We start from the raw sequence: 13,921 nt of genomic DNA on the forward strand, positions 1-13,921 counted from the left end.
AAAACATCATGAAGCCAGGCTTAAGGAGGCTACAATAAAGACCAGTCTTTTCAAGGTCAAGTGTGGGTGTCATTGGACACCACAACAGCTATTTTGGATTTACTCTAAGCCCCTACTCAAATTGCTAAAGGGAAAGTGGTGATGTCTTACACTTTTTGTTGACATGTCCACCACTTAAAAGTTACTGGAAGGACTTTTACGTGAAAATAGAATTGGTGAGGGTATAGTATTTCCCTGAGATTGCACCCATGGTAATTCATGACTGCATTGAGATTGGACGTATAAACAAATTGGCGCTAAGAGTTTGTGATGGTGATGCTGTGGCAAAGAATTACATCCTTAGGAAGTTTAAATCTAATGTATCTTCTGAACAGGACCAATGGTACAGGAAATTACTCTAATGGCACGGCCTGGGAGCAGTGCTTAATTTGTAAAAGAATAACTTTCTTCAAAAGCCTACCGCATCTGAATTCCTGGTCTTTTTCTGTGCTGGTCGATCTATACTTGCAGTGCACTGCTTTTTTTTTGCATTATGTACGCTGCCTCAGATGATAATATAACTAGAAGCCACAATTTTTATGGTCTGCATTTTTGGAAAAATTATACACAATTCACACGTGCTAGAATACGAGCAGCAAAACCTTAACTTTCTGAGTTATCCCACACTTTAGATGAAACGCTCTATATCAGACTAATGCAGTCGTGGAACGTAACCTCCCCGTCGCTTTTAGATATAAAATACTGCCACATTATACCAAATGAGTCATCCAGCGAGTTCCAATTTTTATTTCATGTTTAGTGCAAGACCACCACCAAATGGAGAAAAAAACAGTTAACCCAGCCCTGTAAAACAAGTGACGGTAATGAGCACCTGAGACCACAGGCTCAAATTAAGCACTGCCTGAGAGGCTGATTTACAAAATGAATGACTAATCTTTCTAATTATTTGGGATCACTTTCGAACAATGAATCATATTTAGATATTTACAAATAATATATGTAATGCCTAGGTGTAATGACATCCATTACCATGGTCTTAACCTGGTCTTTTTCCTAAGAATCCAGGGTCCACTTGAATATTATCATCTTGACAGCTATGTAATGAAGGACATTGGGAGTGTTTGGTTGTGGCCGTGCATGCACTCTGGGGATTGAAGAAAATCTAGCTTTAAATGTTGATTTCTGTTTGTTTTACTTTATCAAAGGTGGAAAGACTTGATATCCTATTTTCCATTTATGTCACTAATGATTGGACACATGATTAAAATAAAACCTTTGATGTGCTGCTGGTTTCTTGCATTGACATTCTGTATGTATTCTTGTTAGATACTTTGCCAATGTTAGGTGTGAAATAATATAAATAAAACACTCAATAAAAATGCACGGTTGGAATGAAAACCCTATGACTATTCTTTTCAATTGTTTGGCTTAGATGTATGCAATGGGTTATGATTTATTGTCAATTCTTGGATGTTAACTAGGATATCCCGTTCGACTAATCCTGTGAGGTGAATGCACAGTGTAAAATCCAATCAGCCCGAAAGCCAAGATAAAGTGGACTAATGAGGGCTAAAAAAAACTGCTGCACGTTTGCATTCTTGAGAGCCCCTTGTCTGTATTTTTGAGTGGTAGCAGATTTGGTAGGAATGTTGCAGATGTAACATTAAAGTAGTAGGAGAAAGTCACTAAGTTGGTAGAGGTGGTCGAGAAAGTAAATTCTTAATGAGCTATACCAGGTTTCCAAAGCACTTGGTGATAATCACCGGCAAAGATAAACCAACGTTTCTCTTCGGCATATTTGAACACTATGGGGCTGATTAGTATGTCGGGCGGATCGCCACCGCCCGCATGGCGGTGGCGATCCTCCCGAAATTTTTCTCCGCCCGCCACCCATTTCCCCCCGCCATATTAGTATGGTGAGGGGACCATGGCGGACGGAAAGACCGTCCGCCGTTTATCTGCTGGTCGACCAGTTGACGGGACATAAAAAGGGGCTGGATATGGTGGCAGTGTCTGCTAGACACCACCATCCATATTAGCATTGGCAGCGGTGCAGGGCGGAGTTTGCTTTTGGGGGCCCGTTGCGGGCCACCAGGGCAATTGGAGGGGGGGGTGGGGGGTGCACATGGGGGGTACATATGGTACCCCCCTACATTGTCATGGACAGGGTGGCAGGCACCATGCGGTGCCTGTCACCTTGTGCATGACAATGCACAATGTGCATTCCAGGCATTGTGGGAATAGGGGATGCCACCGCCACTGTGCCGGTGCAGGACCACCGCACCACTGGTGGCCAGTCCCAGCACCGCTAGGGTGGCGGGCGGATGGAAATCCGCCCTCCATCCTAATCGGCCCCTATATTTTTTGATTGGTTGAACGTATAACCATGCAGGAGTTTCTCGGCCAGGTGGGAAACCATATAAATAACTTAAAGCAGTTCAAATAGAAACGAAAAAAACCATGATAAAACATAAGTATAATATTTACATAAAACTAATGGGTGTGAAAAGTTATCAGTAATAGTCCAATTTAGGTAAAACATCAGTAATCTTCAAATACTTAAGAACAGGGTGGTAAAACCATATTTATGAAAATGTGTACCTGCCTATTCAGGACACCGTCTTAAAATTACTGGTGGTGATCTCTGTTCTGTCTGAACATAATTTCACCAATTTTCCATATTTACTAACGTTCCCAGTATTTCGCCTGGAATCATGCAGCTGGTGGAGGTTTCCAGGCGTGCTCTTGAGAACTAATATATACAAATAGTGCTACCCAAGAGAAAAACCTGGGTAAGTTAGGCAATATGTATAGACAATGGTCCTTCTTTGAGAGAGAGAAAAAGAAAAAAACGATTTAAATTTGTCAACCAAACTTCAGTGGTTTTGTTATCAAAGTGATACATAGAGCATATGAAATATTTCACCAGTGTTATTTGTTACTAGATCAGTACACTAGGGTCCTTTTTCCGAGTACGGAGGTCCTAGGACTGCCGAACTTGCAGTGGCGGTCTGACCACTGCCACCACTGTAGGTTCACTCGCCATATTTCGAGTGTGGCGGTCGGATCACCACAGGATCGCTGCCTCCACTCGGATCCAGGATCCCGCAGTGGTGGTGAAGAGGAAAGGGAAAGGAATTTGCTGGCGGTGCCAGTGGGTCACTGCTGAGCATATTCCGAGTTACATTTCCACTGCACTTTTCATGGCACTGACTCTGTCATGAAAAAGGGTGGCCTACATGCAACTAAGGGGGCTCTAAAATGGACCACTGCCACTTCTTGGCCTGGGGGTGCATGCGGGGGGGCACATGTGGTGCCCTTCTGGAATTGCACCCCTGTTCCTGCATGGTGTGGCATGCACAACATGGTTCATGCCACACTGTGCAGTAACATGCTGCAGGCACTGTCATGATGGCAATCTGCTGTTAAGGCTCTCCGATAAGCCTAACACAGCCATGAGACTGCTGCAGCACCACCCGCCTGCCCTGGATTCTCCTGATGAGCGCAGCAGTGGCGGTCCTACAGGAGGACCACCAAACTCGTAATAAGGCCCTGGGTGAAAATGTGACATGCAGCAAAAGCATTGCTCAGTGCAGAATATTGTGCTACAGCAAAATATACTTCAATATAAAACACAATTGACCCAGTGAAATACACATAAGTGGCTAAACAATTTATGGTCTATTCCAAAAATCTGTATTATTTTTTGGCATACAGAAAGCTTGGGGAAAAAAATATTCCTGAATCATAGATTGTTTAGCCACCTGTATATTTTAATGGGTCTACTTTATTTTGTATTGAAGTATCTTAATTAGTTTGCTACACACAAGACCCCAAGCTCTGTAGAATTTTCTGGAGTAACCCCTGCTCAGATATGTGGTATGTTCAGCTATCATGTAGTGGTCCATCCCACTTGTCCACTCCTGAATCATGGGATTCTCCAAAACACCCCATCATCTAACCTCGTCTCTCTTGACTACCACCAGCCCCAAAGAGGCAAAGAATAGTTGGGCCCTATTAATATTAACAAATCCAGGGTCGACCGGCATCGTTGCCCCCAGTATCGTCCTCAACACCTCAATTAGTAGGCATGTATAGCAGGGCAAGCCTTATCGTATGAAAGAAATCGCCCTTGAAGTTTTTACAAGTAGGACAGTATTATTAAAATATTATTTAAACACATAAAGAAACTTAAAAAACGATATTTCTTAACCAAAAAAATCTATATTTTTGTCAACATTATTTTTGCACACCATATCTTGGTGTCACTATATTAAATCTCAATATTTCTGAAATTCAATATTTTTAACTCGACATTGTGTCCAAATATCTTCAAGTGGTATTTGAAAAAGTGTATCCAAAACACCCCTTCAAAAATAAGAAATACTTCCAGGTGCGTTTCATATGGTCTGCACAAATAAAAATCCAGTTAGTAGGCTAATGTAGCTCACTGATCCAGATGCGATTATCGATTGTGAGCTATCTTCAGTTCATTTGTTCTACCTATATTAGAGGCCATGACCTTTGAACATGAGATAGAGTGACTTGGAGAAAGTTATTAGACATCAACTCAAATACAACTGCATAAACCTTTCTGAGCTCTAGGGTCTTGTACAGTGGCTTATTATTAATATTTTTTAGGGATCCATTGCTGACATATTTTTAATCCACGTGCCAAGGTTCAGGAAAATTAAATAAGCTATAGCTGGATGTTTGTTAAGAAGTGCGAAATTGTGAAAATACAGCATTCAGTACTTTGTAAGGTGGTCTGTTGTATACATTTTCTGGTTAAAAATAAAATACACCGGAGGTAAGCTTAAAAGCATGAAAGCTAAGCACTTACGAATTTTGAAAATAAAATGTTATATAAATCTCCCATTTCTTGTTAGCAAAAAGTAATAAGATGATTGAAGGTAAACACATGTTTATCTTGTTAATGGTATAGTTGGTTTCAGCTCTTTATTTTCTTCATTGATGACTGTGATTTATAATGAAAACCTTACTAAATGAATAGCCTAATGTAGCCATATTAGGCACTGTTTGTGTTTTCATTTGCCTTAAGGCCCTCAATTTTTCCCAAAATAACATCACAGTTTGAGTTCCAGTTTTATGCTGTGCATGCTTTCATAATTCAAGAAATTCAAAATGTTAGGGGATATTTATTCATTCAAATGTAGTTTGAGGTCCTGTGTGACCAACATCGACTATAATTGACCAATATGTGGTTCATAAAAATGTATTTCCACACCAGCAGGTCAGCAAGTCAATTGACTTTATGTTAGGACCCATAACACATCAGTTTGAACACTATGGGTCTGATTACGATGGCGGGCGGACTTCTGTCCATCCTCCATCGTCCCAGGGATGGGGACCGGCCATCTATAAGGCGGCGGTCCCACCTAGCAAATACAATGCAGCCGCAAAAGGCTTTTTTTCCCATTGCGGCAGGAGTTGCTGGGTGCAGCAACCACCATAATGGAAAAAAGGCATATTTTGCGGCAGGCACCACGTGGTGACCGTGAGAAAAGGGGCCTGCTAAGGGCCCCCAAAGTCCATCCCCGCCAGCCTTTCCACGGCGGATGAACCGCTATAGAAAGGCTGGCGGAGATGGACCATCGTAATCCCTATGGCGGTGCCTTATAGGCACCGTGGAATTTTCAGGGATAGGGAGGCCCTCTGCAGCACCAGCAGGCTCAAGGAACCCATCGGATGAGTGGCAGTCAGAATTTTCAACCGCCACGGTGCCACCCGCCATTATAGTATAATAATAGGGCAGGTGGAAAACAGCCTCACGATGGCAGTGAACCCGCCACCGACAGTCTGTCGTGGCAGGTTCACCGCCATCGTAATCAGCCCCAATGTTGTAAAATAAGTTTAATGACAAATACGTAGTCAGACTGGACTGTATGTGAGTAGCTAACAAACCTCTGGGTCAAAACAGATGTTGCAAAATGGTCCTTGATGAAGGGTCTCTCCAAACCTTTTTGCCTTCCTGCTATTTTGTCTGCTGAACTTGTTCTGTTGGCCCTAGGACTCTGAACACATTACCACTGCTGACCAGTACTAAAGTGCATGTGCTTCGTCTCTAAACTTTGTGTGTAATTGGTGTACACATGATTGGCATATTTAATTTACCTATAAGTCCCTTGGAAAGCGGTAATCCATATACCCAGGGCCTGTAAGTTAATTGTTACTATTGGTCTTGCAGCACTAATTGTGCCACCTACAGAAATAGCCTTTCAAACCTATCTCAGGCCAGCCGCTGCAGGGCCTGTGCATGCAGTTTACGGCCACTTCAACTTGCAGAGTATATAAATGGCAAGTCCTAACTCCCCTTTTACTACATATACATTTACTACTAAAGTAGGTCCTAGGTAGCCATAAGGGCAGGACACTATGTAAGTAAAAGGTAGGACATGTACTTTTATGTTTTGCATGTCCTGAGAATGACAAACCGCTAAATTTGTTTTTCACTACTTTGAGGCCTTCTTCAATCATAGGTTTGCATTGAGAATTTGCTTAAACACTTTTAAGTGGTAAGTCCTGATAAGAAAGGAGTTGCTACTTCATGTTTTATATCTTTGGAATGGTAATGATAAATCCACATTACTGGTGAAGTTGTATTTCACATTACTGTTTTAGAAATGCCACTTTTAGAAAGTGGACATTTATTTGCATTTACTGCTATATGTGCTTTGTAGCCTGTCTCCAATACATGTCTGAGGTGGGTGACAGCTACACTTTGTGCATTCCCTTTAGTCGGCCGCAACACAAGAAGGATAAGTGTTTCTGAGGACCCGTCTACATGCATCTGCATTCTGATGGCCCTGCCTGGGCATATTGGAAGGAAGAGGTTAGCATTTCACTGACTAGGTAGTGTCCTGTCCCTTCACAAATGACTGAATTACCACCCATAGCTGGCCTTGCAGACAGGGCTGGATTGATAGGAGGACCTGTGTACTTCAAGGAGCTACTTGAAGTCCTTGCTGCATCAAAGGCACTTTTGGGTGTAAGTACTGGGTCTCTGACCCCCCTAAAACAGACAGTACTGGGCTTGTAACTGAAGCTCTGCCTGAAGAATTGCTGTGCTGCTTAAAGGACTTAATTGGACGCTGATCTGGAAGGTCTGCTTTACTGCTTGTTGCCCTGCTGCTTGCTGTTCTCAGACTTTGCTGAAGGAGAGCTGGACTCTTCCTTCCCTCCAAGGGCTTGTTGGCGTACTTCCTGTTGTTTGAGGCTCAGTGATATCAAAGTCTCTATCCCTGCTTCTGTGCCTGGCTCACTGGAAGTGGCCCTGACACTTGCAACATGAACTTCGGCGCATCTTTGGTCTGTGTGTAGCAGAACTGACTCATCGACACTGTTGCGGAAGTAAAATCTGCACATCGAATCTGAACCAGCACTTTGCTTCCTGAGATTGATGCATCAGAGAGCGTATTGCTGCTGTTGCAGCTTGGAGAAATCAATGCATTCCCTCAACTGCGTGGAAAAACCTGGCGCATTGCTCTATGCCACTCGACTCTGGCACCCGTTTACAGAACCTATGCATCGCCATCAGAACGTGGAGAAAATTGACACATCCTCAACTTACAGGAGCTTAAAAAAACCACGTCATGACTCATCTTGCCGTTGCAACCAGGAAAAGCACTTTGTCCACACGGGACTGCGTGGGTCCTGTAGCCGGGTGGCACTCCATCGTGGTCGACCTGAACTTTGACTTTGCCTTGGTCTAGCATGACCTCAAGTAACCCCTAAATCGTTACTTGCTTCTTTTTACTTATTGTTTCGAAATTCAATATCCCAACTTCTATACATTGGATTTCTGTTGTTCTGGTTTTGTTTTGTTCAGAATATATTTGTCTGTTTTCTAAATCTAAGTGGAGTCTTTTTGGAGTGTATTGTTGTTGTTACTGTGTGTGTCTGTTGCACAACTACTTTACAAATTGCCTTTTTGGGTAAGCCTGACTACTCTGTCCCATGCTACCAGAGAGTGCACACAGGCTATCTTTTAGTGTGTACTTAGCTCACCCTGATTAGAGTGGTGGTTTCTGCTTGGCCTGGGTGCATACCTCAGCCAACCAGAAATCCCACTTCTAACAGATGTCAAGGCAGGCATATACAAAAAAAGACTTTGGTGTGGGTTTACGAAGGACTTGTGTTGTCCTTGATTGACAGAAGTCATTGCCAGGCAACGCATGTCTTTAGCTGGTGTTTACTAAGCCATGCGAAGCCACTTTGCTTGGATTTATGTGTCTTAGTAAATTCAAAGTGATGCAATCCAGTGCATTACGCGGTCGTCCGTTACTTTGCATGCCTGGGAATACCCATGCTCCACCCATGGAAAGCCTTCCTGTTTATTGGATTTTTCTTTCTGCTCTATAATTACATCACAAATGCACTGAAATCCTGCATGTTATTTCTAGACTTGGGGCCAAATTTATCAAAGAGTTGCATCGCTCTTGTGCCGCACAATGGGGTGCAAGAGCAATGCAACTCCTAAATTAGATTTATCAAGCTACACAAGGCCACCTTGCGTGGCCCTGATTGGCTTGATAAGCCAACACAACGCAGCACAAATTGCTGCGTTTCATTAATCTGACCCAGGGAGACATTTTATGGGTGATGCTTGGGTGTTCCCACGTATCCACCCATGGATTTTGGCGCATTCCCAGATTTACCATTACTGGTAATCCTGAAATGTGTCAAAATGCCATACCTCCCTAGTTGAGGCATAACAAGGAGGCATATCTTTATTTCTCCTCGTCTCTTCCTCTTTCTATGTGTGCTTTATTCTGGAGCACACATATAAAAGGAAAATGCCTCGAGGACTGTATTTGTGCTGGAAAGTATCCCTTCCTGCACAAAGTCACCTGATTACAATGCAGGCACCTTTGCACCATGGTGCAAGGTTGCCTGAGTTTGCACTGAGCAGCCCATTGTGAGCCAGCACAGGGCAAAGACAGCAACGCATTGTATAATATTAAAATGGCGCATTGCTGCCCTTTCTAAATCACATAGCACGGCAAGATGACTTGCTGTGATGCATGAGTTTTTCATAGAAAAACGCCCCCTAGTATATATGTTGGTGAAAGGTTGGCCGTTTTGCAGTTTAATGTAACTTATTTATTCACAAAGAGTAACACTTTAAAAGATAGGTCTTAGCTTTAGCGCCATCTCAAACTAGTAGGAAGCCCTTTCTGCTGCTGATCAGGGCTGAAAGGGACAGTGGGTGACTGCCACTGCTCGGCATCCATCCAGGACATGGAGGGGAGCCCAGAAATCGTTCTCCATTTTTTCTTCAATCGCACGAGACGATTTAGGCAAATTAGGAAACAGAAATATTCTTTGATTTTTATTTTTTTACATTTTCTTGTAGAAAATACCAGTTGTATTAGCATTCTGAGAGTAATCTCTTGAAGTCAGGGATTGTGCTATGTCTTATCACTGGGGTGTGAGAAACACTTGCAATAGGAAAATTCCGTATGTCCAACAAAGGTAATTTGCTCTGTTTTTCAAGCATATCTTTGCTACACGTTCGCCGCAGTCTCCAGTTTACCATATGTTCACTTGGGTCGCAAGGCTCCTTTGGTTCACTCATCCAATTGAATGAGTTGATCCAAAACAGAGAGCATTTTGCCTCTTAAAATTTAAGAAGAACATGTTATATTATGTATGTATATATTATGTGAATATGTTGTTATGTTACAGGTAAATATGTAAAATGGTCCAATATTTTCAGAAAGGACTTCTGGTGACATAAACTAAGACTCCGAATACTGAGTGGTTTGCAAATGTCACCAGCACCCAATATGTCAATATAGGACCACATAACATGATAATGATCATGTTTTTATGTTACATGTTTATATTGGGATAACTTATTCGAAAAAGTTGCTTTCTTCACGGTGCAGCTACAAATGGCTACTGAATGGAATCAGCATGCTTAGGTTGTTTTTTTTTTTTTTTGTTTTTTTACACCTTTCACGTTATTAAAACAATAGAAAATGGTGGTAATGGCTGATCTGAATCTGTGGCTGCAGCATTTACCGTATAGTCATGGATTTACTACATGTTGCAGGTAATTTGACAATTTATTTGTAGATTTCACAAATAAATGTTATTTCAAGCTCAAGTGAGTGATATAATACTGCTAGTGACGTGTCACATATATTTGCACATTCCCAGGTTAAATTTCGGAGCGCATAATGAAATGTAGGAAAAGTGTCCCAGAGATTCCAAGAAGCTAGCATAAACGATGTACGGGGACCTTTTCCATACTCTAAAACAATATAGCCGTGAACACCCACTTTTATTCCACGTCGAACCAATGCCAACTTCAAATTAACACACACTTTGAGAAAAGGTGTCAGGAAACCTACTGAATGAGTAAGACCTTTTACTCCGATTTCTCTGTCATCTTGCCCTCACTGCAGTGCTGTAATTGCTTGTACTTCTCTTAGTGAGAAATATTTTTTTCTTTTGTCCGCTAAGTGCATTAACTATGAAGTATTTTCAGTATTTACTGATGGTGTAATTTTGGAAACACTGCAATAATTTCCTTTATCTCTCGCTCTCTTATATTGTCTTCAGTGAAACGGTTTGTGCTGGACACACTGTTTTTATACATTTGTAGGAAAAGAAGCTTCTAGGCCCAGAGAGGTATCCATGGTTACCTTTTCGCTGCATTTGTCTTTACAGTATTCATTCGTACAGCAAGCATGCTCTTTACTCAAAAACGATCCATTACATTATTTCTGCAGTAATCACTTATTGTATTCCTGTCATAATTAAAGGCAGCATTGGAAATCAGGTACAATATCTAAGAATGCACATGTCCACCAGCACATGCTAATGGCCTACGTTTGTTATAAGCTTAAAATGTACCAGCAGGAGAGGTCTCAAAGTGGCAGGATGCATTTAAAGCAAAGGCTCAATTTATGAAAAATACACTGGAGTACTTCCTGTGTTTCTATTCCCATCAGGCCTAGTCCCAGATGGTCTTCATCCTGCTCAGAGTAGAATCTCCTGCATCGGATAGGACCTTTGAATTAGTTGTAGGTTGTGCCCTGAGGAGTCCTAGTGGAGATATCTGAAGAGTTAGCTTCCGCAGGTGAAAAACAGAGCTGCCATTTGCTTTTTCTGATATGGGTCATAGTCCATCTGTGCCTTGCCCGCTGCACCAAAATATTAATAGCCTTGACGAATGCAACTCGTCTGGAATCTGGTGATATGTTTGCCCCGAAGGTCGATGCACTGGCTCTTATATTTAGTGTAAAACAGCACTGACTAAGATGTTACAGTGGCTTGGCTGTATGTACTAATAAGTAATTAACTTCAGTTAATATTTCTACACTTTATGCCCCCCGCATCACTTTGCTAAGTACATCTTAATTCACACCCCTCTTATTATTATGAAATCTTGAAATGAGATAGATTTCAGAGACTATGTTGAAACATGTCACAGGTGTGCGATGGCACGAGTAGGTGCTTTGATTAACACTATAGAGGACGGGTAACAGGTGAGTGTGAGTGTGCCTGACGGCTGGTGTGTTGGCATATAAAGGATGTGTAGATATATAACAATAGTTGTTAGTGTGTACTCAGCATCATATATACATCCACAAAATCAACATCATATGTAAAAACATCAGAAAAGACCACAAACCCTCCATTCTATATCCACACAGCCACTTTCCTATTTCAACGCCCGTGGGAATGGTCCATGCTTCCGCCCCATCAAATAGTCACCAACATTTACCCAGACTGATGCCACCTTACGCCAATCCCTTTCCTTCATACATTCAAACATCCACCATTTTGGTGCATGATGTAGTTCATTAAACGTCATATTGAAGTGCGTGTTTTATTTGTTTCAAAAGATGTTAGAGTTTGCGAATGCTACATGCTGGAGTTGGGAGATGAGGTTGACTTAATGACTTAATCGCTTAATCACATCTGTGCTATCAAACTTGAGATACATCTTAATACCATCCCCATACTGATGAAAATGAATACATGACTTGGAGAATATGTCACTTGGTGGGTTCACATTCAAGGTTTATAATAGTATAGCCAGGATAGATCCTTGTGGTACTCTCCAATGATAGGGAATTGCCTGTTTTGTTGAGAGGTGTGCTTTAACGAGTTAAAGTACCACGCCTTCAATGCCCATCCTATTGCTCAAATTGTGCAGGAAACAGTTGAGTGTGGTGCTACTGAAAGCAGAGGCTAGGTCAAGGAGTACTGGCATGCAGTGTTTGCTTTAATCAAAGCTCAAAGGAATCATTCATGTTGAGAATGAAGAGCTAAAATAACACTGAAGCAGTCCCCATAACCGGTTTCATATTATATATTTCTCCAACAAGGTAGCTACACATTTCTCCATGACTTTATCCAGGAAGTGTAGCCCTGTAATGGATTTTGTAGTTTTCAAGGTTGTTAGGGTGAGCATTAGATTTCTTTTTTAATACGGGGCAAACAAAACCCACTTTTAACACATTTGCAAAAGTACCTTGTACAAGAGTGGCAGTTATGATTTTCAGCCACATGGTCCATGGCCTATTATTTGGCAAGGGAAGGTCCCTTGTGAGTCAGTGATGTAGGCTGAAAACTCAGGGGCTTATTTACAAGAACCTTGCGAAGCCTGTGCATCACTTTTTGGGACGCACCGGCGGCGCATTTTGCTGCCCCATATTTACAAGGACAGGAAAAGCCACCCTGTGTGGCTTTTCCTGTCCTTGTAAATACAACCCCTTTACAGGTAGCACTTTGCGTGAAAGAGGCATTCCATGGGTGTTGCTGTGGGTGTTCCCAATCGGCACCCATGGAGCTGGACATATTTCCAGATTTACGAGAAATTGTAAACCTTGAAATGCATCTGAATGGTCTGCCTTCTCAGGGGAGCGTAGGAAGGTTGAACGAGGAGAAATTTATTCATTTCTCATTGAGCTTTTTTACATTCTGCAGCACACACAGAACTAGGAAATCAGCTCTGGTGAATGTTTATGTGCAGAAGGGTGTCCCTTCCTGCACATAAACGATCATCCCCGTGACGCAGAATGGCAGCCAATTGTGCACCAGCACAGGGTAAAGCACAGGGATGCAACATATTATTGTAAATATGTCGCGTCCCTGTGCTTTGAAAGTGCTGCAGCGTGGCGTAGCCAAAGGGCTTGCAATGTGCAGCACTACAGCACCTTCTTGTAAATGGGGCCCTAAATGCTTACAGTGACTTTTTCAAGTCTAAAGGAGGACCTGGTGGTACTTTTATGGTGGGAGTGTGAGGCCGTCAATGTCATCTCTGATCTTCAAATTATTTTGTGTAAAGTGTTTGGCTGGATCATCGCAAATGGGAATATAAGGTGAGAATGTATGGCTTTATGCTCCTGACCAAAAAAATACATGGGCTTTTTTTAGCATTCAAAAGTTTGAGTCTGTAAATAAGTATTGTGAGTGGAAAAGTATATTTGTGTTCATTTTTCTTTCCTTACGTAGGAATGTCAGTTTGGAGGAAGAGCAGGATTTTCTCAATTTCTTCTCATAGGCACGTACAAACTTTCTTTGCTTGTTAATCTCCTTTTTGAACCAGTGAGCTGATGTTTTAAAAATGTTTAAACATTTAGGGATTATCGTGTTGAAGAAAGGCAGGAAGAGGTCAAGGAGAGGCATTGATGAGTGTGAAACATATTTATGTTACGCAGATTAGTCGATTTTTTATTGTTGTCATAAATCATAGGTGCAAAGGCTACAGATGACCCGAACTGCCAGGACTGGTTTCAGGTTTCCAGTCCGGCCATGGGTACGACCGATTAAAATAACCCGCTTAGACAGTGAAAAGCTTCACTTTTAAATATTAGTAAGTTACCCCTATATAGGCCTTGGAGCCCACAAAGTAGGCGGCACAGTATTTTAAAGTGTGCAG

At 41.9% G+C, this 13,921-nt stretch overlaps 1 protein-coding gene across 1 annotated transcript in view; it reads left to right on the forward strand.

Annotated features, from left to right (window-relative positions):
• The window catches only part of PRR16 (proline rich 16), a 1,148,678-nt gene that overhangs the window by 699,484 nt on the left and 435,273 nt on the right, over positions 1-13,921 (forward strand). The gene's annotated exons all lie outside the window — the stretch shown is intronic.

This window comes from Triturus cristatus, chromosome 2_1 (assembly GCF_964204655.1).
Source record: "Triturus cristatus chromosome 2_1, aTriCri1.1, whole genome shotgun sequence".
In the NCBI taxonomy this organism is placed as follows: Eukaryota; Metazoa; Chordata; class Amphibia; order Caudata; family Salamandridae; genus Triturus; species Triturus cristatus.